The sequence below is a fragment of the Balaenoptera acutorostrata genome, chromosome 17 (assembly GCF_949987535.1).
Source record: "Balaenoptera acutorostrata chromosome 17, mBalAcu1.1, whole genome shotgun sequence".
NCBI lineage: Eukaryota > Metazoa > Chordata > Mammalia > Artiodactyla > Balaenopteridae > Balaenoptera > Balaenoptera acutorostrata.
Window position 1 is genome coordinate 49,021,313 of NC_080080.1, and position 13,920 is coordinate 49,035,232.

Here is a 13,920-nt window from a genome sequence, read left to right on the forward strand (position 1 = left end):
ATATGTATATGTATAACTGATTCACTTTGTTATAAAGCAGAAACTAACACACCATTGGAAAGCAATTATACTCCAATAAAGATGTTTAAAAAAAAAACAAAAAGGAAAAAGAGGGAGAGGACTCAAATCAATAAAATCAGAAATGAAAAAGGAGAAGTTACAACAGACACCGCAGAAATACAAAGCATCCTAAGAGACTACTGCAAGCAACTTTATGCCAATAAAATGGACAACCTGGAAGAAATAGACAAATTCTTAGAAAGGTATAATCTTCCAAGACTGAACCAGGAAGAAGCAGAAAATAGGAACAGACCAATCACAAGTAATGAAATTGAAACTGTGATTAAAAATCTTCCAACACACAAAAGTCCAGGACCAGATGGCTTCACAGGTGAATTCTATCAAACATTTAGAGAAGAGCTAACACCTATCCTTCTCAAACTCTTCCAAAAAATTGCAGAGGAAGGAACACTCCCAAACTCATTCTATGAGGCCACCATCACCCTGATACCAAAACCAGACAAAGACACTACAAAAAAAGAAAATTACAGACCAATATCACTGATGAATATAGATGCAAAAATCCTCAACAAAATACTAGCAAACAGAATCCAACAACACTTAAAAGCATCATACACCACGACCAAGTGGGATTTATCCCAGGGATGCAAGGATTCTTCAATATATGCAAATCAATCAATGTGATACACCATATTAACAAATTGAAGAATAAAAACCATATGCTCATCTCAATAGATGCAGAAAAAGCTTTTGACAAAATTCAACACCCATTTATGATAAAAACTCTCCAGAAAGGGGACAGAGAGGGAACCTACCTCAACATAATAAAGGCCATATATGACAAACCCACAGCAAACGTCATTCTCAGTGGTGAAAAACTGAAGGCATTTCCTCGAAGATCAGGAACGAGACAAGGATGTCCACTCTCACCACTATTATTCAACATAGTTCTGGAAGTCCTAGCCATGGCAATCAGAGAAGAAAAAGAAATAAAAGGAATACAAATTGGAAAAGAAGAAGTAAAACTGTCACTGTTTCCAGGTGACAAGATACTATACATAGAGAATCCTAAAACTGCCACCAGAAAACTGCTAGGGCTAATTAATGAATATGGTAAAGTTGCAGGATACAAAATTAATGCACAGAAATCTCTTGCATTCCTATACACTCATGATGAAAAATCTGAAAGAGAAATTAAGAAAACACTCCCATTTACCATTGCAACAAAAAGAATAAAATACCTAGGAATAAACCTACCTAGGGAGACAAAACACCTGTATGCAGAAAACTATAAGACACTGATGAAAGAAATTAAAGATGATACCAACAGATGGAGAGATATACCATGTTCTTGGATTGGGAGAATCAACATTGTGAAAATGACTATACTACCCAAAGCAATCTACAGATTCAATGCAACCCCTATCAAATTACCAATGGCATTTTTTACGGAACTAGAACAGATCATCTTAAAATTTGTATGGAGACACAAAAGACCCCTAATAGCCAAAGCAGTCTTGAGGGAAAAAATCGGAGCTGGAGGAATCAGACTCCCTGACTTCAGACTATACTACAAAGCTACAGTAATCAAGACAATACGGTACTGGCACAAAAACAGAAACATAGATCAATGGAACAAGATAGAAAGCCCAGAGATAAACCCACGCACCTATGGTCAACTAATCTATGACAAAGGAGGCAAAGATAGACAATGGAGAAAAGACAGTCTCTTCAATAAGTGGTGCTGGGGAAAATGGACAGCTACATGTAAAAGAATGAAATTAGAATACTCCCTAACACCATACACAAAAATAAACTCAAAATGGATTAGAGACCTAAATGTAAGACAGGACACCATAAAACTCTTAGAGGAAAACATAGGAAGAACACACTTTGACATAAATCACAGCAAGATCTTTTTTGATCCACCTCCTGGAGTAATGGAAATAAAAACACAAATAAACAAATGGGACCTAATGAAACTTCAAAGCTTTTGCACAGCAAAGGAAATCATAAACAAGACCAAAAGACAGCCCTCAGAATGGGAGAAAATATTTGCAAATGAAGCAACTGACAAAGGATTAATCTCCAAGATTTACAAACAGCTCATGCAGCTCAATAACAAAAAAACAAGCAACCAAATCCAAAAAATGGGAAGAAGACCTAAATAGACATTTCTCCAAAGAAGATATACAGATGGCCAACAGACACATGAAAGAATGCTCAACATCATTAATCATTAGAGAAATGCAAATCAAAACTACAATGAGGTATCATCTCACACCGGTCACAATGGCCATCATCAAAAAATCTAAAAACAATAAATGCTGGAGAGGCTGTGGAGGAAAGGGAACACTCTTGCACTGTTGGTGGGAATGTAAATTGATACAGCCACTATGGAGAACAATATGGAGGTTCCTTAAAAAAACTGAAAATACAACTACCATATGACCCAGCAATCCCACTACTGGGCATATACCCTGAGAAAACCATAATTCAAAGAGAGTCATGTACCAAAATATTCATTGCAGCTCTATTTACAATAGCCAGGACATAGAAGCAACCTAAGTGTCCATCATCAGATGAATGGATAAAGAAGATGTGGCACATATATACAATGGAATATTACTCAGCCATAAGAAGAAATGAAATGGAGGTATTTGTAATGAGGTGGATGGAGTTAGAGTCTGTCATACAGAGTGAAGTAAGTCAGAGAGAGAAAAACAAATACAGTATGCTAACACATATATATGGCATCGAAGGAAAATTAAAAAAAAAGGTCATGAAGAACCTAGTGGCAAGATAGGAATAAAGACACAGACCTACTAGAGAATGGACTTGAGGATATGGGGAGGGGGAGGGGTGAGATGTGACAGGGTGAGAGAGTGTCATGGACATATATACACTACCAAATGTAAAATAGATAGCTTGTGGGAAGCAGCCGCATAGCACAGGGAGATCAGCTCAGTGCTTTGGGACCACCTAGAGGGGTGGGATAGGGAGGGTGGGAGGGAGGGAGATGCAAGAGGGAAGAGATATGGGAACATATGTATATGTATAACTGATTCACTTTGTTATAAAGCAGAAACTAACACACCATTGGAAAGCAATTATACTCCAATAAAGATGTTTAAAAAAAAAACAAAAAGGAAAAAGAGGGAGAGGACTCAAATCAATAAAATCAGAAATGAAAAAGGAGAAGTTACAACAGACACCGCAGAAATACAAAGCATCCTAAGAGACTACTGCAAGCAACTTTATGCCAATAAAATGGACAACCCGGAAGAAATAGACAAATTCTTAGAAAGGTATAATCTTCCAAGACTGAACCAGGAAGAAGCAGAAAATAGGAACAGACCAATCACAAGTAATGAAATTGAAACTGTGATTAAAAATCTTCCAACACACAGAAGTCCAGGACCAGATGGCTTCACAGGTGAATTCTATCAAACATTTAGAGAAGAGCTAACACCTATCCTTCTCAAACTCTTCCAAAAAATTGCAGAGGAAGGAACACTCCCAAAATCATTCTATGAGGCCACCATCACCCTGATACCAAAACCAGACAAAGACACTACAAAAAAAGAAAATTACAGACCAATATCACTGATGAATATAGATGCAAAAATCCTCAACAAAATACTAGCAAACAGAATCCAACAACACTTAAAAGCATCATACACCACGACCAAGTGGGATTTATCCCAGGGATGCAAGGATTCTTCAATATATGCAAATCAATCAATGTGATACACCATATTAACAAATTGAAGAATAAAAACCATATGCTCATCTCAATAGATGCAGAAAAAGCTTTTGACAAAATTCAACACCCATTTATGATAAAAACTCTCCAGAAAGGGGACAGAGAGGGAACCTACCTCAACATAATAAAGGCCATATATGACAAACCCACAGCAAACGTCATTCTCAGTGGTGAAAAACTGAAGGCATTTCCTCGAAGATCAGGAACGAGACAAGGATGTCCACTCTCACCACTATTATTCAACATAGTTCTGGAAGTCCTAGCCATGGCAATCAGAGAAGAAAAAGAAATAAAAGGAATACAAATTGGAAAAGAAGAAGTAAAACTGTCACTGTTTCCAGGTGACAAGATACTATACATAGAGAATCCTAAAACTGCCACCAGAAAACTGCTAGGGCTAATTAATGAATATGGTAAAGTTGCAGGATACAAAATTAATGCACAGAAATCTCTTGCATTCCTATACACTCATGATGAAAAATCTGAAAGAGAAATTAAGAAAACACTCCCATTTACCATTGCAACAAAAAGAATAAAATACCTAGGAATAAACCTACCTAGGGAGACAAAACACCTGTAGGCAGAAAACTATAAGACACTGATGAAAGAAATTAAAGATGATACCAACAGATGGAGAGATATACCATGTTCTTGGATTGGGAGAATCAACATTGTGAAAATGACTATACTACCCAAAGCAATCTACAGATTCAATGCAACCCCTATCAAATTACCAATGGCATTTTTTACGGAACTAGAACAGATCATCTTAAAATTTGTATGGAGACACAAAAGACCCCTAATAGCCAAAGCAGTCTTGAGGGAAAAAATCGGAGCTGGAGGAATCAGACTCCCTGACTTCAGACTATACTACAAAGCTACAGTAATCAAGACAATACGGTACTGGCACAAAAACAGAAACATAGATCAATGGAACAAGATAGAAAGCCCAGAGATAAACCCACGCACCTATGGTCAACTAATCTATGACAAAGGAGGCAAAGATAGACAATGGAGAAAAGACAGTCTCTTCAATAAGTGGTGCTGGGGAAAATGGACAGCTACATGTAAAAGAATGAAATTAGAATACTCCCTAACACCATACACAAAAATAAACTCAAAATGGATTAGAGACCTAAATGTAAGACAGGACACCATAAAACTCTTAGAGGAAAACATAGGAAGAACACACTTTGACATAAATCACAGCAAGATCTTTTTTGATCCACCTCCTGGAGTAATGGAAATAAAAACACAAATAAACAAATGGGACCTAATGAAACTTCAAAGCTTTTGCACAGCAAAGGAAATCATAAACAAGACCAAAAGACAGCCCTCAGAATGGGAGAAAATATTTGCAAATGAAGCAACTGACAAAGGATTAATCTCCAAGATTTACAAACAGCTCATGCAGCTCAATAACAAAAAAACAAACAACCAAATCCAAAAAATGGGAAGAAGACCTAAATAGACATTTCTCCAAAGAAGATATACAGATGGCCAACAGACACATGAAAGAATGCTCAACATCATTAATCATTAGAGAAATGCAAATCAAAACTACAATGAGGTATCATCTCACACCGGTCACAATAGCCATCTTCAAAAAATCTAGAAACAATAAATGCTGGAGAGGCTGTGGAGGAAAGGGAACACTCTTGCACTGTTGGTGGGAATGTAAATTGATACAGCCACTATGGAGAACAATATGGAGGTTCCTTAAAAAAACTGAAAATAGAACTACCATATGACCCAGCAATCCCACTACTGGGCATATACCCTGAGAAAACCATAATTCAAAGAGAGTCATGTACCAAAATATTCATTGCAGCTCTATTTACAATAGCCAGGACATAGAAGCAACCTAAGTGTCCATCATCAGATGAATGGATAAAGAAGATGTGGCACATATATACAATGGAATATTACTCAGCCATAAGAAGAAATGAAATGGAGGTATTTGTAATGAGGTGGATGGAGTTAGAGTCTGTCATACAGAGTGAAGTAAGTCAGAGAGAGAAAAACAAATACAGTATGCTAACACATATATATGGCATCGAAGGAAAATAAAAAAAAAAAGGTCATGAAGAACCTAGTGGCAAGATAGGAATAAAGACACAGACCTACTAGAGAATGGACTTGAGGATATGGGGAGGGGGAGGGGTGAGATGTGACATGGTGAGAGAGTGTCATGGACATATATACACTACCAAATGTAAAATAGATAGCTTGTGGGAAGCAGCCGCATAGCACAGGGAGATCAGCTCAGTGCTTTGTGACCACCTAGAGGGGTGGGATAGGGAGGGTGGGAGGGAGGGAGATGCAAGAGGGAAGAGATATGGGAACATATGTATATGTATAACTGATTCACTTTGTTATAAAGCAGAAACTAACACACCATTGGAAAGCAATTATACTCCAATAAAGATGTTTTAAAAAAAAACAAAAAGGAAAAAGAGGGAGAGGACTCAAATCAATAAAATCAGAAATGAAAAAGGAGAAGTTACAACAGACACCCAGAAATACAAAGCATCCTAAGAGACTACTGCAAGCAACTTTATGCCAATAAAATGGACAACCTGGAAGAAATAGACAAATTCTTAGAAAGGTATAATCTTCCAAGACTGAACCAGGAAGAAGCAGAAAATAGGAACAGACCAATCACAAGTAATGAAATTGAAACTGTGATTAAAAATCTTCCAACACACAAAAGTCCAGGACCAGATGGCTTCACAGGTGAATTCTATCAAACATTTAGAGAAGAGCTAACACCTATCCTTCTCAAACTCTTCCAAAAAATTGCAGAGGAAGGAACACTCCCAAACTCATTCTATGAGGCCACCATCACCCTGATACCAAAACCAGACAAAGACACTACAAAAAAAGAAAATTACAGACCAATATCACTGATGAATATAGATGCAAAAATCCTCAACAAAATACTAGCAAACAGAATCCAACAACACTTAAAAGCATCATACACCACGACCAAGTGGGATTTATCCCAGGGATGCAAGGATTCTTCAATATATGCAAATCAATCAATGTGATACACCATATTAACAAATTGAAGAATAAAAACCATATGCTCATCTCAATAGATGCAGAAAAAGCTTTTGACAAAATTCAACACCCATTTATGATAAAAACTCTCCAGAAAGGGGACAGAGAGGGAACCTACCTCAACATAATAAAGGCCATATATGACAAACCCACAGCAAACGTCATTCTCAGTGGTGAAAAACTGAAGGCATTTCCTCGAAGATCAGGAACGAGACAAGGATGTCCACTCTCACCACTATTATTCAACATAGTTCTGGAAGTCCTAGCCATGGCAATCAGAGAAGAAAAAGAAATAAAAGGAATACAAATTGGAAAAGAAGAAGTAAAACTGTCACTGTTTCCAGGTGACAAGATACTATACATAGAGAATCCTAAAACTGCCACCAAAAAACTGCTAGGGCTAATTAATGAATATGGTAAAGTTGCAGGATACAAAATTAATGCACAGAAATCTCTTGCATTCCTATACACTCATGATGAAAAATCTGAAAGAGAAATTAAGAAAACACTCCCATTTACCATTGCAACAAAAAGAATAAAATACCTAGGAATAAACCTACCTAGGGAGACAAAACACCTGTATGCAGAAAACTATAAGACACTAATGAAAGAAATTAAAGATGATACCAACAGATGGAGAGATATATCATGTTCTTGGATTGGGAGAATCAACATTGTGAAAATGACTATACTACCCAAAGCAATCTACAGATTCAATGCAACCCCTATCAAATTACCAATGGCATTTTTTACAGAACTAGAACAGATCATCTTAAAATTTGTATGGAGACACAAAAGACCCCTAATAGCCAAAGCAGTCTTGAGGGAAAAAATCGGAGCTGGAGGAATCAGACTCCCTGACTTCAGACTATACTACAAAGCTACAGTAATCAAGACAATACGGTACTGGCACAAAAACAGAAACATAGATCAATGGAACAAGATAGAAAGCCCAGAGATAAACCCACACACCTATGGTCAACTAATCTATGACAAAGGAGGCAAAGATAGACAATGGAGAAAAGACAGTCTCTTCAATAAGTGGTGCTGGGGAAAATGGACAGCTACATGTAAAAGAATGAAATTAGAATACTCCCTAACACCATACACAAAAATAAACTCAAAATGGATTAGAGACCTAAATGTAAGACAGGACACCATAAAACTCTTAGAGGAAAACATAGGAAGAACACACTTTGACATAAATCACAGCAAGATCTTTTTTGTTCCACCTCCTGGAGTAATGGAAATAAAAACACAAATAAACAAATGGGACCTAATGAAACTTCAAAGCTTTTGCACAGCAAAGGAAATCATAAACAAGACCAAAAGACAGCCCTCAGAATGGGAGAAAATATTTGCAAATGAAGCAACTGACAAAGGATTAATCTCCAAGATTTACAAACAGCTCATGCAGCTCAATAACAAAAAAACAAACAACCAAATCCAAAAAATGGGAAGAAGACCTAAATAGACATTTCTCCAAAGAAGATATACAGATGGCCAACAGACACATGAAAGAATGCTCAACATCATTAATCATTAGAGAAATGCAAATCAAAACTACAATGAGGTATCATCTCACACCGGTCACAATGGCCATCATCAAAAAATCTAGAAACAATAAATGCTGGAGAGGCTGTGGAGGAAAGGGAACACTCTTGCACTGTTGGTGGGAATGTAAATTGATACAGCCACTATGGAGAACAATATGGAGGTTCCTTAAAAAAACTGAAAATAGAACTACCATATGACCCAGCAATCCCACTACTGGGCATATACCCTGAGAAAACCATAATTCAAAGAGAGTCATGTACCAAAATATTCATTGCAGCTCTATTTACAATAGCCAGGACATAGAAGCAACCTAAGTGTCCATCATCAGATGAATGGATAAAGAAGATGTGGCACATATATACAATGGAATATTACTCAGCCATAAGAAGAAATGAAATGGAGGTATTTGTAATGAGGTGGATGGAGTTAGAGTCTGTCATACAGAGTGAAGTAAGTCAGAGAGAGAAAAACAAATACAGTATGCTAACACATATATATGGCATCGAAGGAAAATAAAAAAAAAAAGGTCATGAAGAACCTAGTGGCAAGATAGGAATAAAGACACAGACCTACTAGAGAATGGACTTGAGGATATGGGGAGGGGGAGGGGTGAGATGTGACATGGTGAGAGAGTGTCATGGACATATATACACTACCAAATGTAAAATAGATAGCTTGTGGGAAGCAGCCGCATAGCACAGGGAGATCAGCTCAGTGCTTTGTGACCACCTAGAGGGGTGGGATAGGGAGGGTGGGAGGGAGGGAGATGCAAGAGGGAAGAGATATGGGAACATATGTATATGTATAACTGATTCACTTTGTTATAAAGCAGAAACTAACACACCATTGGAAAGCAATTATACTCCAATAAAGATGTTTTAAAAAAAAACAAAAAGGAAAAAGAGGGAGAGGACTCAAATCAATAAAATCAGAAATGAAAAAGGAGAAGTTACAACAGACACCGCAGAAATACAAAGCATCCTAAGAGACTACTGCAAGCAACTTTATGCCAATAAAATGGACAACCTGGAAGAAATAGACAAATTCTTAGAAAGGTATAATCTTCCAAGACTGAACCAGGAAGAAGCAGAAAATAGGAACAGACCAATCACAAGTAATGAAATTGAAACTGTGATTAAAAATCTTCCAACACACAAAAGTCCAGGACCAGATGGCTTCACAGGTGAATTCTATCAAACATTTAGAGAAGAGCTAACACCTATCCTTCTCAAACTCTTCCAAAAAATTGCAGAGGAAGGAACACTCCCAAACTCATTCTATGAGGCCACCATCACCCTGATACCAAAACCAGACAAAGACACTACAAAAAAAGAAAATTACAGACCAATATCACTGATGAATATAGATGCAAAAATCCTCAACAAAATACGAGCAAACAGAATCCAACAACACTTAAAAGGATCATACACCACGACCAAGTGGGATTTATCCCAGGGATGCAAGGATTCTTCAATATATGCAAATCAATCAATGTGATACACCATATTAACAAATTGAAGAATAAAAACCATATGCTCATCTCAATAGATGCAGAAAAAGCTTTTGACAAAATTCAACACCCATTTATGATAAAAACTCTCCAGAAAGGGGACAGAGAGGGAACCTACCTCAACATAATAAAGGCCATATATGACAAACCCACAGCAAACGTCATTCTCAGTGGTGAAAAACTGAAGGCATTTCCTCGAAGATCAGGAACGAGACAAGGATGTCCACCCTCACCACTATTATTCAACATAGTTCTGGAAGTCCTAGCCATGGCAATCAGAGAAGAAAAAGAAATAAAATGAATACAAATTGGAAAAGAAGAAGTAAAACTGTCACTGTTTCCAGGTGACTAGATACTATACATAGAGAATCCTAAAACTGCCACCAGAAAACTGCTAGGGCTAATTAATGAATATGGTAAAGTTGCAGGATACAAAATTAATGCACAGTAATCTCTTGCATTCCTATACACTCATGATGAAAAATCTGAAAGAGAAATTAAGAAAACACTCCCATTTACCATTGCAACAAAAAGAATAAAATACCTAGGAATAAACCTACCTAGGGAGACAAAACACCTGTATGCAGAAAACTATAAGACACTGATGAAAGAAATTAAAGATGATACCAACAGATGGAGAGATATATCATGTTCTTGGATTGGGAGAATCAACATTGTGAAAATGACTATACTACCCAAAGCAATCTACAGATTCAATGCAACCCCTATCAAATTACCAATGGCATTTTTTACGGAACTAGAACAGATCATCTTAAAATTTGTATGGAGACACAAAAGACCCCTAATAGCCAAAGCAGTCTTGAGGGAAAAAATCGGAGCTGGAGGAATCAGACTCCCTGACTTCAGACTATACTACAAAGCTACAGTAATCAAGACAATACGGTACTGGCACAAAAACAGAAACATAGATCAATGGAACAAGATAGAAAGCCCAGAGATAAACCCACGCACCTATGGTCAACTAATCTATGACAAAGGAGGCAAAGATAGACAATGGAGAAAAGACAGTCTCTTCAATAAGTGGTGCTGGGGAAAATGGACAGCTACATGTAAAAGAATGAAATTAGAATACTCCCTAACACCATACACAAAAATAAACTCAAAATGGATTAGAGACCTAAATGTAAGACAGGACACCATAAAACTCTTAGAGCAAAACATAGGAAGAACACACTTTGACATAAATCACAGCAAGATCTTTTTTGATCCACCTCCTGGAGTAATGGAAATAAAAACACAAATAAACAAATGGGACCTAATGAAACTTCAAAGCTTTTGCACAGCAAAGGAAATCATAAACAAGACCAAAAGACAGCCCTCAGAATGGGAGAAAATATTTGCAAATGAAGCAACTGACAAAGGATTAATCTCCAAGATTTACAAACAGCTCATGCAGCTCAATAACAAAAAAACAAACAACCAAATCCAAAAAATGGGAAGAAGACCTAAATAGACATTTCTCCAAAGAAGATATACAGATGGCCAACAGACACATGAAAGAATGCTCAACATCATTAATCATTAGAGAAATGCAAATCAAAACTACAATGAGGTATCATCTCACACCGGTCACAATGGCCATCATCAAAAAATCTAGAAACAATAAATGCTGGAGAGGCTGTGGAGGAAAGGGAACACTCTTGCACTGTTGGTGGGAATGTAAATTGATACAGCCACTATGGAGAACAATATGGAGGTTCCTTAAAAAAACTGAAAATAGAACTACCATATGACCCAGCAATCCCACTACTGGGCATATACCCTGAGAAAACCATAATTCAAAGAGAGTCATGTACCAAAATATTCATTGCAGCTCTATTTACAATAGCCAGGACATAGAAGCAACCTAAGTGTCCATCATCAGATGAATGGATAAAGAAGATGTGGCACATATATACAATGGAATATTACTCAGCCATAAGAAGAAATGAAATGGAGGTATTTGTAATGAGGTGGATGGAGTTAGAGTCTGTCATACAGAGTGAAGTAAGTCAGAGAGAGAAAAACAAATACAGTATGCTAACACATATATATGGCATCGAAGGAAAATAAAAAAAAAAAGGTCATGAAGAACCTAGTGGCAAGATAGGAATAAAGACACAGACCTACTAGAGAATGGACTTGAGGATATGGGGAGGGGGAGGGGTGAGATGTGACATGGTGAGAGAGTGTCATGGACATATATACACTACCAAATGTAAAATAGATAGCTTGTGGGAAGCAGCCGCATAGCACAGGGAGATCAGCTCAGTGCTTTGTGACCACCTAGAGGGGTGGGATAGGGAGGGTGGGAGGGAGGGAGATGCAAGAGGGAAGAGATATGGGAACATATGTATATGTATAACTGATTCACTTTGTTATAAAGCAGAAACTAACACACCATTGGAAAGCAATTATACTCCAATAAAGATGTTTTAAAAAAAAACAAAAAGGAAAAAGAGGGAGAGGACTCAAATCAATAAAATCAGAAATGAAAAAGGAGAAGTTACAACAGACACCGCAGAAATACAAAGCATCCTAAGAGACTACTGCAAGCAACTTTATGCCAATAAAATGGACAACCTGGAAGAAATAGACAAATTCTTAGAAAGGTATAATCTTCCAAGACTGAACCAGGAAGAAGCAGAAAATAGGAACAGACCAATCACAAGTAATGAAATTGAAACTGTGATTAAAAATCTTCCAACACACAAAAGTCCAGGACCAGATGGCTTCACAGGTGAATTCTATCAAACATTTAGAGAAGAGCTAACACCTATCCTTCTCAAACTCTTCCAAAAAATTGCAGAGGAAGGAACACTCCCAAACTCATTCTATGAGGCCACCATCACCCTGATACCAAAACCAGACAAAGACACTACAAAAAAAGAAAATTACAGACCAATATCACTGATGAATATAGATGCAAAAATCCTCAACAAAATACGAGCAAACAGAATCCAACAACACTTAAAAGGATCATACACCACGACCAAGTGGGATTTATCCCAGGGATGCAAGGATTCTTCAATATATGCAAATCAATCAATGTGATACACCATATTAACAAATTGAAGAATAAAAACCATATGCTCATCTCAATAGATGCAGAAAAAGCTTTTGACAAAATTCAACACCCATTTATGATAAAAACTCTCCAGAAAGGGGACAGAGAGGGAACCTACCTCAACATAATAAAGGCCATATATGACAAACCCACAGCAAACGTCATTCTCAGTGGTGAAAAACTGAAGGCATTTCCTCGAAGATCAGGAACGAGACAAGGATGTCCACCCTCACCACTATTATTCAACATAGTTCTGGAAGTCCTAGCCATGGCAATCAGAGAAGAAAAAGAAATAAAATGAATACAAATTGGAAAAGAAGAAGTAAAACTGTCACTGTTTCCAGGTGACTAGATACTATACATAGAGAATCCTAAAACTGCCACCAGAAAACTGCTAGGGCTAATTAATGAATATGGTAAAGTTGCAGGATACAAAATTAATGCACAGTAATCTCTTGCATTCCTATACACTCATGATGAAAAATCTGAAAGAGAAATTAAGAAAACACTCCCATTTACCATTGCAACAAAAAGAATAAAATACCTAGGAATAAACCTACCTAGGGAGACAAAACACCTGTATGCAGAAAACTATAAGACACTGATGAAAGAAATTAAAGATGATACCAACAGATGGAGAGATATATCATGTTCTTGGATTGGGAGAATCAACATTGTGAAAATGACTATACTACCCAAAGCAATCTACAGATTCAATGCAACCCCTATCAAATTACCAATGGCATTTTTTACGGAACTAGAACAGATCATCTTAAAATTTGTATGGAGACACAAAAGACCCCTAATAGCCAAAGCAGTCTTGAGGGAAAAAATCGGAGCTGGAGGAATCAGACTCCCTGACTTCAGACTATACTACAAAGCTACAGTAATCAAGACAATACGGTACTGGCACAAAAACAGAAACATAGATCAATG